The 15,362-nt window shown below is 42.6% G+C and overlaps 1 protein-coding gene across 5 annotated transcripts in view; it reads right to left on the bottom strand.

The window, feature by feature from the left end:
* TENM2 (teneurin transmembrane protein 2) overlaps positions 1-15,362 on the bottom strand; it is a 2,373,952-nt gene that overhangs the window by 2,201,837 nt on the left and 156,753 nt on the right. The window lies entirely within an intron of this gene.

Consider the following 15,362-nt stretch of genomic DNA (forward strand, 5'->3'; position numbering starts at 1 on the left):
CAAACACACCACTCTCTATTTAAGCACCTGGTTCTAATTATACCTTTCAATTTAGCTGATAAAAACAGGGTTTCACTTACTTTTTCACATACACTGACCCTTAATTACTCGTTGTTTGTCTAATTCATAAATCATTTGGTTTCAAAAGACATGAAATTGGTTAATATAAATATATTATATATTATATATTGAATATTTAAGAAAATACTGGTTTTGGTTCAAAAAGGTTATAATAGAAAACCTATGGAATTTCCGTAATTATCTTTGCAGTTCACAAACTTTTTCTCGTCACTGTATATCATTTATGTATCGCAGTAGTGCACTTAAAAACCATACAAAAACGGAGGGGATTTGTATAGCAGATTCCAATGTTTTGGTCCCCAAAAATGGTCATGCACCACCTTGAAGATGGTCCCGTTTTTGGGGACCGAAACGTTGGAATTTTGTGCCTTGTCATTAATATATACTTCAATATCGAGTGCGGTCTCCTGATTTCGTGGAATAAACACGGTATCATTGTCTTATATTTATTTTATGGGACTTTCACCTACCCATACATCTCTGCTTATAGAAGTGCCGACTGACTTTGTTTACTATATAGATATATACTAATTTATTCTGCAATATACATATATAAAGATATATACCCCTTATCCCATTACCCCTGCCCCCACACCCTCTCACTCTCTTCCCTCTCCCATCCCCCCCCCCATCACACCCCCTCACCTCCCCCCTCCCCCCCCCTTTTTCCCCTCTATTCCCAAAGAATCTATAGTGGGAAATTGAAATAATAATGCGGGAAAAGGAGGGGAAAGTGCTTTGTAAAGGCACCAAAGGGTCTGGACCCCTCTGATGCCCTCCGGTTGTTGACGCCGGAACCATCCCCGAAGGGCACAATTGCCCAAATGCCGGTCGCCCACGGACCTGGCGACTTGTTATTAGGTTCCAAATTGGACCTAATCACTACTATCTACTATCCGCTGACCCTGTCCCAGCGGTTCTTTACCCCACCCTCTCCTTCCCCTTCACCCCCCCCCCTGCCTCCTCAGTATACTGGGTTTACCTCACAGGAAAAGGATACCTGTTCTAAATGTTTGCTGGGGCTTTGCAAATCTCTAGACTACAAAATCAAGACCCCCCCAGTGGGAAAGGAGGGGCCCTAAGGTTTCACGATACAAACAAACCAAATGGCTAATAAGGCCCCAATTAAAATATTATCATTAAATTTCAAAGGACTACAACATAACAGAAAGAGGAGACTGGCTCTCCAAGATATGAAAAAATCAGGGGGAGACATCATATTCCTGCAGGAGACCCACTTCACATCGCAAGACCCCCCAAATTTATTCAAAAAAGTGTTTCCAACGTGTTTTTTCGCATAATTTAGTAGTAAAAAGCGGGGAGTGGCCATACTAATCAAACAAGGCACCCCATTCAATCATATAAAAACAGAAGTGGACCCAGAGGGTAGATTTTTGGTGGTATATGGCTCACTAGCGGGCTCGGCAATTGCCCTGATTAACGTATTCGCCCCTAACGAGAACCAAACAGAGTTTTTAACAAAAGTTCTCGAGGGCATTGACCCTGGATATCTGTCGTCGATTTTAGTGGGCGGGGACTTAAACATGGTCTCAAACCCCACCGAGGACAGATCAACCGCAAAGGGCCACCCTCGTATAGCCCACCCCCAGCACACTGGGAAAAGGCTCAGAAGAATACTGAATGAGTTCTCATTGGTGGACATATGGAGAACCCAGCACCAGGGCCAGAGGGACTACACTTTCTACTCAGCACCTCATCAGACCTATTCGCGTATAGACTACTTTCAAATAACCAAAAATGTCCTAGAAGCCTCTGCTAATTCAGACATTGGCCCGATCACCTGGTCAGACCATGCCCCCATTACCTTGACCCTATCAGTACCATTTGAAAAAACTACATCCTACTCCTGGAGACTAAATGATTCCTTGCTGAACCATCCTGAGATAGAAAGAGAGATCAGAACCTCACTTAAGGACTATTTCTTTTTCAACTCAGACTCAGTCTCCTCTCCAGCAACCCTTTGGGAGGCAAATGTATCTCTATTGCGTCCCATAGGAAAAAAGCCAAGCAAAAATTGTTTAAAGAGCTCACAGATAACATTATCATGCTGGAACAAGCACATAAAAGTAACCCCTCAAAAAGAGCGTACAAAACTCTAACCATAGCCAGATCAAAACTTAAGCAAGCCCAGCTCGAGGATGTAGAAAAGGCCCTTAAGTGGACAAACCCACAGTACTATGATAAGGGCAACAAGGCTGACAGACTTTTGTCTAGTAGACTGAGAGGAATACAGAAGAGATCACAAATAACGGCGATCAAAAATAGATCTGGTGAGATACAATACAGTGATGCCAAAATAGCAGCAGAGTTCACAAAATATTATACTGAACTACAGTATATAACCTAAGATCAAAAAATGGCCGACCTGAACAAATAGCATCAGAATCCATAAAGAAATATCTAGACAGTTGCCACCTCCCAACTTTAACAGAGGAGAAAAACACAGTCCTCAACGCTGAGATTATAAAAGAGGAACTGGAAGAGGCGGCCACGGTGGGTCTAATCCCCCCTCCAACGTGGGATTCTGACATCCCCAGGAACCACAGCCAAGAAACTGAGGAACCTCCGGTTAGAGCCTCGCAGAGACTGGCTGGACAAAAACAACAACCAAGAAGATAAAGAAACTCTGGCTAACCTGTATTACTTGGATCCCAGTTCACATTTGTTCCACAGTTATACTCAGTCACTATGACAGAGGAAGTCCTGAGAGTCCAGAGAAACCCAGCGGCAGCAGGAGCGAGCCAAGACCACAGAGGATCCACAAAAGACAAACCCCAGAAGCAAGCCTCACAACCGTCGGCAAGAGCCCTGACCCCCACCGCCTCCAGATCCACAGAGGACGGCAAACCAGGAGCGTCCGCCGGGACGCAGAACAGAGATAAAATTGCTGATCCGCCTGAGCTTCAGCCAAGGACCCAGAGCAGCTGTCCAGGACCTTCCTATGCGGAGAGGCGAGAGAACGAGGGATCAGTGCCCTCCGAGTACGGAGGGAGAGAACAGCTGTGAAAGAGTTGTTGTCCCCTTTTTTTTCTCTCTTACCCCGCTGGCGTGGCACTTCCTGGGCAGCACCGGCGGAACGGCCTGGAATATGGGCTGGCTGGCCCGTAAACGACCACCGAGGTGTGTCGCCCCGTGCAGAGGCCCCGGGTAGAAACCCCACCTTAACTATGAGTACATTAACCCTTTAAGCTGGACTCCTAGCATTGAAGGCGAAAGGCACTCCGTGAGCAGCCCAATGGAGAAAAAGCAACCGATAGGACCACAGACTGTGTATGATGGTATACCCTTGCTATACCCACAGACAAACATTGCTCCTACATTCAGGCTAGAGCCGAGGGTGATACCAGGTTTCATAGTTATTATAGTAAATGTAATTAATGTGACCACTGTTGATCCCCCCTGAGTCCAAAAGCCTCCCGTTCCCCCTCTCCTCCCGTTCCCCCCTCCTCCTCCCGTTCCCCCCTTCCTCCCGCTCCCCCCCTCCTCCCGTTCCCCCCCTCCTCCCATTCCCCCCTCCTCTCCCCCCTCCCCCCCCCTCTGAATATCAAGGAATGATTGACTGGATTGAGATGAGCGATACCGTCCGGTCTACACAATGTATAAAGTAGATGGCTAAAGTTGTGCTGTGTTTGAATTGATTACACGAGTTGTTGTTGATGTTGTGCTTATTCCACAAGAGTCCTAAAAATGATATCCACTATGCCATGAATGCTATATACGATGTTACCCGCAACACGAAACCCAACATGGGGGATTACAGCCACGTAAGCCCCCATGTACGCAGTCCTGCCCGCTCCGAGGAGTGGACATAGACACCCATGCAGACCGAATAACAATAAGAGCAAGCCCCCACCATATCCCTCGTCACAACAGCGGAGGTATCCCCCCTCCCCCTCCCCTCTCCCCCCTCCTCCCCCCTCTCCTCCCCCCTCCCCCCTCCTCACTCCTCCCCCCCTCCTTTCCTTCCCACCTCCCCCCTCTCCTCCTTCCCCCCTTCCCCTCCTTCCCCTCCTCCTTCTTCCCCCCCCTCCCCAGCTCAAAATAACTCTCCAAAGCAGGTCACAAGCCCCTAAGCTAGACCACAGGGTCCAGTAGTAGAAAGTATGGTCTGAGGCTAAATGGAAGGCGCTGCTTAACTTACTGAACAGAGTCTGACCTCCCTGTTATTTATGTTGTCATCCCAGACTCAAGGGATGAGATGATGTTATGTTAACTTCCCTAGCTGGAAAATTCTCTCCATGCGATAGAGGGAACAAAACTGTTAAATATTGTTGATTGTTGCAGAATCTAAGGTTAAAAAGAAATGTTTAAGGATCTCAAATCTTTCTCCCCTACCCTGCCCCCCCCTTTTGCGTCCCCCCCCACCCATCCCGCACCCATCCCCCACTACCCCTCCCCCACACCCTCTCACTCTCTTCCATCTCCCCCCCCCTGCATCACCCCCCCTCACCTCCCCCTCCCCCCCCCTTTTTCCCCTCTATTCCCAAAGAATCTATAGTGGGAAATTGAAATAATAATGCGGGAAAAGGAGGGGAAAGTGCTTTGTAAAGGCACCAAAGGGTCTGGACCCTCTGATGCCCTCAGGTTGTTGACGCCGGAACCACCCCCGAAGGGCACAATTGCCCAAATGCCAGTCGCCCACGGACCTGGCGACTTGTTATAAGGTTCCAAATTGGACCTAATCACTACTATCTACTATCCGCTGACCCTGTCCCAGCGGTTCTTTACCCCACCCTCTCCTTCCCCTTCACCCCACCCCCCGCCTCCTCAGTATACTTGGTTTACCTCACAGGAAAAGGATACCTGTTCTAAATGTTTGCTGGGGCTTTGCAAATCTCTAGACTACAAAATCAAGACCCCCCCAGTGGGAAAGGAGGGGCCCTAAGGTTTCACGATACAAACAAACCAAATGGCTACTAAGGCCCCAATTAAAATATTATCATTAAATTTCAAAGGACTACAACATAACAGAAAGAGGAGACTGGCTCTCCAAGATATGAAAAAATCAGGGGGAGACATCATATTCCTGCAGGAGACCCACTTCACATCGCAAGACCCCCCAAATTTATTCAAAAAAGTGTTTCCAACGTGTTTTTTCGCATAATTTAGTAGTAAAAAGCGGGGAGTGGCCATACTAATCAAACAAGGCACCCCATTCAATCATATCAAAACAGAAATGGACCCAGAGGGTAGATTTTTGGTGGTACTGTATATGGCTCACTAGCGGGCTCGGCAATTGTCCTGATTAACGTACTGCTGCGGCACAGTTTCTCGAGCATTTGCCCGTTCTGTGCCGCAGCAGTAGCCTGGCGCGCGCCCGAGTGTGACGGGCGCGCGCCGAAGCAGCGGAAGAGCGCCCTCCGATCGGGGCGCTCTCCCTACCGCTGCCGGGTCCGCCGGGTCCCCCGGAACCCCCTGCCGCTGTCCCGCAATCGCGGGACACCAGGGCTCCCTCGGGGAGCCCCTGGACACGCGTGCAGGGGGCGCACGCTCCCGATGACGTGTGACCGCGCGTCTATGACGCGCGGCACGCCGAGGGGCGGCCACTAGCAAGCCGGGAGATTTCCCGGCTTGCGGTACCGACCACACTTCAATAAAGTGTGTCGGTAGTGTATACGCCCCTAACGTAAGGACTATTTCTTTTTCAACTCAGACTCAGTCTCCTCTCCAGCAACCCTCTGGGAGGCCCATAAGGCGACAATAAGAGGCAAATTTATCTCTATTGCGTCCCATAGGAAAAAAGCCAAGCAAAAATTGATTAAAGAGCTCACAGATAACATTATCATGCTGGAACAAGCTCATAAAAGTAACCCCTCAAAAAGAGCGTACAAAACTCTAACCATAGCCAGATCAAAACTTAAGCAAGCCCAGCTCGAGGATGTAGAAAAAGCCCTTATGTGGACAAACCCACAGTAATATGATAAGGGCAACAAGGCTGACAGACTTTTGGCTAGTAGACTGAGAGGAATACAGAAGAGATCACAAATAACGGCGATCAAAAATAGATCTGGTGAGATACAATATAGTGATGCCAAAATAGCAGCAGAGTTCACAAAATATTATACTGAACTATATAACCTAAGATCAAAAAATGGCCGACCTGAACAAATAGCATCAGAATCCATAAAGAAATATCTAGACAGATGCCACCTCCCAACTTTAACAGAGGAGAAAAACACAGTCCTCAACGCTGAGATTACAAAAGAGGAACTGGAAGAGGCGGTGAAGGTGCTCAAACTCTCTATGTCCCCTGGTCCTGACGGCTTCACCAATGTCTACTACAAGAGATTCTTACCAATACTATCCCCGCATCTATTAAAAATGTTCAACCATTTTATGGAAAGAACCCAATCCCAACCTCAATGTCTCTCGCTAACCTAGCGATTATTCATAAGGAAGGCAGAGACCCTATGCAATGTGGAAGCTAGCGTCCGATCTCCCTTCTCAACAATGACCTCAAACTATATAGCAAAATACTAGCAAATAGGTTAAACCCTATCTTACCAAGAATTATAAATATAGATAAAGTAGGATTTGTCGCGGGCAGGCAAGCCTCAGACAACACTCGTAAGATAATCAATATCATAGACCATGTCCACCTCACAGGCACCAAAGCAATACTTCTAAGCTTAGACGCAGAGAAGGCGTTCGATAGAATAGACTGGCTTTTCCTAGACCAAACCATGCGTAAATTTGGCTTCAAAGAAGCATACTTTCCTGTCCACATCCCGTGATTCCGGTATTCCACCATCTCCCAAAGATCCATAAATCACTGGTTGACCCTCCTGGCCGACCTATAGTTGCGAGCATTGGATCTTTGGGAGATGGGTTATCGCGGTATGTGGACATGTTTTTACAACCCCTGGTTTTTCAGTTACCGTCGTTTATCAGAGTCACGACGGATTTCATTGTCAGTATACAGGAATTCACTTGGCACAAGGAATACAGGTGGGTTACAATGGATGTAACCTCCCTGTATTCCGTTATTGAACACCAGCACGGTCTTGCGGCTATTGAGCTCTTTCTTGATTTATCCACTTTATCTACTTCACATTGCACTTTTTTGTTAGAATCTATATCTTTTTTACTTACGCACAATTATTTTTTATTCGATTCACAGTTTTATTTACAGAAATTGGGTATCGCAATGGGCACAAGTTTTGCACCATCTTACGCGAATTTATTTATGAATTTTTGGGAATCCCGTTTTATTTATCACAGTGACAATTCATATCGCCATAATATCGTCTATTTTAAGAGATATATTGATGATTTGATCTTCATTTGGAAAGGTGACGAAATTTCACTATTTTCTTTCATTGAATATCTTAACACTAATGAGTATAATCTTAAGTTTACTTTTGAACACAATATCAATCACATTCATTATTTAGATTTATTCCTGTATATTGACAATGATATGACCATACAAACGGACATCTATAGGAAACAAAATTCCAGGAATACGCTTTTAAGCGCACAAAGTTGTCATCCTCGTTCTTTAATTAAGAACATTCCAGGGGCTCAATTCGTTAGATTAAAAAGACTTTGTTCGGACAATGAAGTATTCTTGTCCCGAGCTAAAGAGATGTCTGACAGATTTTTGGCCAGGGGTTATTCTGCCAAAGACGTATCAACAGCATTTGCTAGGGCAGATACTATGGATAGAAGAACCCTTATTTGCAAGAAAAATAAAAACTTTACTTCTAAAAAAGAGAGAGATTTATCATTACTCTCTAATAATACAGAGTCCATTGTTTATTACTACATTTAATTCTCAGTCTCAACAAATTTGTAATATCATATCAAAACACTGGCATACATTCTTGTTAGACAAAGATATTCAAACTATTGTACAACATGGACCAAGATTTTCTTATCGTAAGGCCAAAACATTGGCTTTTCATTTATCACCTAGTATGTTCGATTCTAGATCCAATTTCCCTAATGTTAAAAGCATACCAAAAGGTTTTTTTAAATGTGGCAGATGTTCCATGTGTTAATATACATTCCACACTAAATACATTACATATAATGAGAACATTAGAAAGTATTACATAAAGAATTTTCTCAATTGTAATATCAGTTTTGTTATTTATGTCCTTTTTTGTGGTTGTGGACATAAATATGTGGGCCGCACCACAAGACCCCTCAAGGTTAGGATAGCCGAGCATGTACGTCTGATCAAAAAGAGAGACTTAAATCATCCAGTGGCTAGACATTTTTCACAATGTTCCAAGGGCAGTATTAACAACTTTTCTTTTTCAGCCATAGAACATATACCTTGCCACCCTAGAGGTGGCAATAGAGAGAATGTTCTTAATAAACAAGAGATGTATTGGATATACACTCTCAACACTCTCCACGCACATGGTATTAACCTTGATTGGGAGTTGAAACATTTCCTTCAGGGTTAATGGTTGGGGAGTCTTGGGAGTGTGTCTCGGTATATCATAGCATATAACACATACATTACATATATCTATTATTGTTTTGCATGCTCGGCTATTCTTATATTATATTAGATATCAATTGTTTTATATAGATTGTTTCCATTTTTTTGTACATTTCTTTATAATATCTAGTTCATAAAATTGACATGTTATTATACTATAATGCATATGAATGCACTGTATTGCGTATATTGTCATCAATTGACAATATATATATATATATTTTTTTTTCTCATTACATTTAATATACTTCTCCAATGGGTTATAACTACATAAGTGTAAATCTCGTGACGCGAGACATTTCAATGCAGAGGGATACCGGCACCCCATAAAGGTGCCTGTATCTCGGGAAGCAGGGGGTCCCTGGACATAAAACCAACGTGGTTCAGCTCCGGAGACCCCCTGCACATCTACACTATGAAAGAAATGTATATTAATAAATATTTTAATAAACATCAATACATGCCCCCCCCCCCTCCCTCCACCCAAACCCATATAGTACAGTAATGGGCAAAATAACTATTATCCAGATATGGATAATAGATTATTTGCCCATTATTAAACACTGCATTACCATACAAAAATAAAGTAAATAAATACAGTTATACTTACCACAACAGCAGGTCCCTCTGTCCTCCGTAGCAAGAAAGCATATACAGTATACAGTACATAATAAAGACATTCTAATGGCCCCTAACCCCTTAATCACCTTAGTGGTTAATAACCGCTATAGTCAATTAAGGGGTTAACCCACCCTGACCCGATACAACCTGGGAGGCCTAAGCACCCACCCCTGACTGACTATACCCACCCTGTCCCCATTGAGTAGTATAGTGGTACATCATACCCATATAATAATAATATGGGCATGATAAGCCTCTATAGCACTCAATGGGCACCCTAATTACAATACATTAATACACAAGACACACAATAATAAAACATAACTAAACTCAAAAAAAAAACACTTCACTAAATAAAAACAGTAGCCAGCTAATCCAATCAATACAAGCAATAACAACATCAACAATGAATTAATTAAACCATTAACCAATCAAACCAATAAATTCCTAAACCAACTCAAAATGAATAGTAACACTAAGCAATCAAAACAATTAATTACTACAACATTAATGAATTTAAACAGTAAAATAGAAAGAAAGAAATTCTAACAATATCTGAAATAACCATAAAACGCAGTAGCTAACATAATACAACATTAACTGCAAACGAACACCAATCGCAAACATTTTATTACCATTAAGCATGAAAAAAAAAACAATCACACCCACATAATAAACTGAAATGAAAAAAAGCAACAACAATACCAAGCCAGAAATGCCCCCCAAATATTGTCAAAATAATGTATTAATCTGTACCCTAAAGTGGTACAGATTAATATATTATCAGCCAATGTGCCTCCCCCAAAAAATCAAAAAACACATCCAATGAATAAACCTGTAAAAAGAAACATTTACAAACATTCAATATATTACTTATTATTAGAAGCGGTGGCCCTCCGACTCCTGGGGTAACAGAATGGCTGTGCTTCATTTGCCTTTAAGATGACGTCACTAAATCCAAGATGGCCGGTGTCACATGGTATTTCAGCCAACCAGAGTGTCCCACGATCTGACGCCGGCTTCATGACGTCATCTTAAAGGCAAATGAAGCACAACCATTCTGATTGGCTGGCATCATTCCCTTTAAGTGACGTCATGGTGAAAAAAATTAAAGTCTGAACATGGTTTTAACAGCTAATCAGGTGGCTGTTAACCATTTTGAGGCTAAATGTGACGTCACAAGCCCTATTTAAGGCCGTGACGTCTCATTTGAGCCCAAGAAGATGACGAGACAACATCGGTTGGGATTTACCATGTGGCTTTTTGGATTGACAGATGAAGATAGAAGATAAAGAAGATCAAGAAATGGTGACAGATGAAGATAGAAGAAGGTGATTAAAGAAAGAAAAAAGAAGATTGGGGTACCTGATCCGGATCTTCATGGTGGATGGCTTCGGATGCTGTTGGAGGGCTTCGAGGTACGTGAGCTTCCTGTTAGCCCGGGAGTCGGAGGACCACCGCTTCTAATGGTAAGTAATATATTGAATGTTTGTAAATGTCTCTTTTTACAGGCAGAATAACCCCTGGCCAAAAATCTGTCAGACATCTCTTTAGCTCGGGACAAGAATACTTCATTGTCTGAACAAAGTCTTTTTAATCTAACGAATTGAGCCCCTGGAATGTTCTTAATTAAAGAACGAGGATGACAACTTTGTGCGCTTAAAAGCGTATTCCTGGAATTTTGTTTCCTGTAGATGTCCGTTTGTATAGTCATATCATTGTCAATATACAGGAATAAATCTAAATAATGAATGTGATTGATATTGTGTTCAAAAGTAAATTTAAGATTATACTCATTAGTGTTAAGATAAAAGGAAAGAAAATAGTGAAATTTCGTCACCTTTCCAAATGAAGATCAAATCATCAATATATCTCTTAAAATAGACGATATTATGGCGATATGAATTGTCACTGTGATAAATAAAACGTGATTCTCAAAAACCCAAAAATAAATTCGCGTAAGAGGGTGCAAAACTTGTGCCTATTGCGGTACCCTGCGTTGGCTGCCCTGTGTTGTTCATACACTTTATTTACTTCATTATATTGCGGTGTGCTGTCTCTTTGTTACCTGGATTTCCCTGGTTACCCTGTACATGTTTCTATATGGGACGAGCATCTGCCTTCATTTGAGAAACCGTGAGTGCAAACTATTTTTTCATTGACTATATATATATATATATATATATATATATGAAAAGGGAAGAGAGAGCGCATACCCATAGCGTAAAATAGTCAATTTTAATGAGGGGAAGGGAGGGAAGGGGTTAAGAAATGCGCTTACAAGAAAGCAGTAAAATCAAGCATTGTGTGAATAATCACCACCATCCGGTTTGTATCTGCAGTATCCTGGGGCAGTCCCGATCGTGCAGCAATAGGATCAGTGTCCAAACAGATGTCCAGGGCTGGTGTATTCCATATACACGTGTAGGGTCCTGGAAAGATGGCTCCTCGTGGATCAAGCCTTTGCAGCAGTCGCGCGGTCCAATCAGTTCCGGAGCGCGGTGATGACGTCAATGCCCATGCGTCTAACGTGATGACGCTCCCTGACGCGTTTCGTCACTCACGGGTGACTTTTTCAAAGGGAAGTCTTCCCTTTGAAAAAGTCACCCGTGAGTGACGAAACGCGTCAGGGAGCGTCATCACGTTAGACGCATGGGCATTGACGTCATCACCGCGCGCCGGAACTGATTGGACCGCGCGACTGCTGCAAAGGCTTGATCCACGAGGAGCCATCTTTCCAGGACCCTACACGTGTATATGGAATACACCAGCCCTGGACATCTGTTTGGACACTGATCCTATTGCTGCACGATCGGGACTGCCCCAGGATACTGCAGATACAAACCGGATGGTGGTGATTATTCACACAATGCTTGATTTTACTGCTTTCTTGTAAGCGCATTTCTTAACCCCTTCCCTCCCTTCCCCTCATTAAAATTGACTATTTTACGCTATGGGTATGCGCTCTCTCTTCCCTTTTCTTCTATAGATGCCCTGTGGACGTGGTTCGTCCACTTTGGAGAGCAGCAGGAGACCCTTCATACCAGGATCCATATCATTATTGGACTATCTGAGGACTGGTGTTCATACTCTCTTTTTTCTTTTGGCTTTATTTTTTATTTTATTTTTTCTTAATACTATTAATAGATCATGTGTTTTTGGTTATAGGTCTATTTAATATCCGTGTTAGGATAATCCAATTATTTTATTGTTTAAGTGTATAGATTAATAATAGTTTTTGCACAGTTGGTGTATAGGATATATATTTATTTGCCTAGTTAACCTTAGCATAGGCGCTGCTTTCCTTCCCCCTTTTTTATATATATATATATATATATATATATATATATATATATATATATATATTCATCACCTTGACAAAGGTCCCGTTTGAGGACCGAAACGTTGGATATGATATTTTGTTGAATAATACAGGATTTTTGATATTCATTTGGAGTGCTGCCTCTGATATTCGTCGACGTGCGGTATCGTATTGCCTATTTATTTGTACAGGAGTTGCACCCAATTTTTCTATTCAGACGGAGTGCCTATGGTTCTTTATTACCTGCTATATATATATATATATAGCAGGTAATAAAGAACCATAGGCACTCCGTCTGAATAGAAAAATTGGGTGCAATATATATATATATAGGTTCCAACACATTTTCTGATTTAATCCTCCCATCATAATTTTGGTCATCTTGATTTTTTAATTACTTGGAATCCAGCCGAGTACAATCTTTGTCCAACAAAAGTAATTTCTTCTTATAAGTCTGGCTGCCCACTGCCCTTTTAATTTCTTCACCCTTCTGATGATGTTGCAGACTTTTGTTTGGTTTCTAACCCATCCATTCTTTTTCATGTCTTTTTAAGTAATACCCATCATCAGGTGTATCTCTCCATACTTCTTTGCATTGTCTGAAGGGTCTGAATTATCTTTGCATTTAGGGTTCAAATGTCACATCGATACAGGAGCATGGACAGGATATACTGGTATAAAACATTCTTCTTGAGGCCAGTGGAAGGGGCCCTTGAAATATAGTCTTGTTTCTTCCAAATGCTCTCCATCCAATCTTCATTCTCCTACTGTATGGATTTAATTCAAAAGTTTCCCATTAATTGTTATTTTCCGGCCACGGTAGACATATTCTATGACTTCTAGTTCTATTCCATTTATTTAAATCTTTTCAGGCGTGACACATTTATTGTCATATATAGAAGTACATGCAAACCGCTAATAGGTGCTGGAGGGGGGTATTTATCTGCCGGTGCACTGTGTCCATGGAGGTCCAGACATCCCAAAGGTAATCAGCAAGGAAATGGAAGCAGGCACACTGTCTTTCTGAGGGTGCAATTTATTGTGCCACCAAAAGGTCCAACGTTTCAGCAAAAATTGCCTTTATCAAGGAGAGGGCTACAGGATATACTTAACACACCACTATTTATACACTAATGGGTACTCACCCCTCCATGATTACTGCTGCCATGCTCCTGGATGTCGACGCCCCCAACGTGACGTCAGAGCGCCAGCACAACGTGGCATGATGACGTCATGCGCCACCAGAGGGGGATCATGGGTACCTGTGAAGAGACAGTCTCCCCGATGCCTGTAACAGGCAAAGATGGTGATCCTGCAACATGCTGGACATGCAGAGAGCAGCCCCTTCACTGGCAGCCGAGGCTCCCCTGGTGACGTCAACGTGCCCTCACGACGTGACGCGATGACATCAGATGTCCGGGGGGGTGGGTGGGCCCCAGGCATCAGACCTGCCTATGAGTGGAAAAAGACAACCCGATGCCCAAGGGGACCTGCATAATCATGCCTGCATAATCAATACCGTCAGGGACAGTTAATTCAGCCCATCAGAAAGGTACCAAAGTATGTAAATTAAAATCTACATTCATACCACCTTTCAAAAATCAGTCAGTGAGTACCTATATGCGATTATTCAAAGCAGATATTGCCAAATATGCTAACACTAGGCATAAAATCACACACAACATGACGCTTAGGGAAAAGAACGCTCTTAAAAAACTGTCCAGTAATAGTGATATTATTATTAAAAGGGCAGATAAAGGTGGCGCCCTCGTCATACAAGATTACTCAGCATTTCAAAACAGAAATAACAAGACAACTGAGCTCAATTGACTGTTACAGTACATCAAATTGGATAGAGATCCAACTCTGACTTACGCTAAGGGAGATAAAGGAGATTATTCAGCTTGGTCTTAACAACCGCTGGATATCTGAGACTGAAGCAGAATTTCTCACAATAGAACATCCCAAATGCCCACTGTTTTATACCCTCCCAAAAATACATAAAAGTCTACAATTGCCTCCAGGATGACCAATCATAGCAGCTATACATTCACTTAATCAGCCATTAGATATATATATGTGGACACATTTCTCAATCCTATAGCGCAGAAAGCACGCTCATACGTGAAGGATACCTTTGGCTTTCTAACCAAACTCAGAGATATCCCACGGAATGGTACTGACCATATTATGGTTAGTATGGACGTCTCCAGCCTATATACAATTATACCTCACGAGGAAGGCTTAAATATAGTGAAAATTGCTTTATCTGCCCACTACCAGGAGACAGTCCCCACTGAATATATTATGCTCCTATTACATTTCATTCTTTATAAAAACTATTTCAAATTTGAAAAGGAGCATTTTCTGCAAATTAAGGGAACTGCGATGGGCAACAACATGGCGCCCGCGTATGCCAATTTGTATATGGTAGATTTTGAGGAGAAGTATATATACACATCAATATACTTTAAGTACATGGTTGGGTATTATAGATATATTGACGATCTGTTCTTTGTGTGGACAGGCACTGAGGATCAGTTACTGTCATTCTTTGATTACTTACACAATCTCCCTTCTCCTGTACAGCTTACTAATGTCTGGAGCTCTAAGCAATTATCCTTTCTAGATGTCCTGATTTCCCAAGAAAATGGTGAGTTTCACACAGACCTTTACAGAAAAGATACTGATAGAAATGCCCTGTTACGTGCTGATAGTCACCATCCACCATCTCTCATCAATGCCCTACCTTTCTCACAAAAAGTGATGATCTCTAGGATCACTAGTAGCCAGGATAAACTAGCACCAGCTATGGATTATCTTTGTGAGAGATTCACTAAAAGGGGATATACCCCGACAGTG

This window comes from Ascaphus truei, chromosome 5, assembly GCF_040206685.1.
Source record: "Ascaphus truei isolate aAscTru1 chromosome 5, aAscTru1.hap1, whole genome shotgun sequence".
In the NCBI taxonomy this organism is placed as follows: Eukaryota; Metazoa; Chordata; class Amphibia; order Anura; family Ascaphidae; genus Ascaphus; species Ascaphus truei.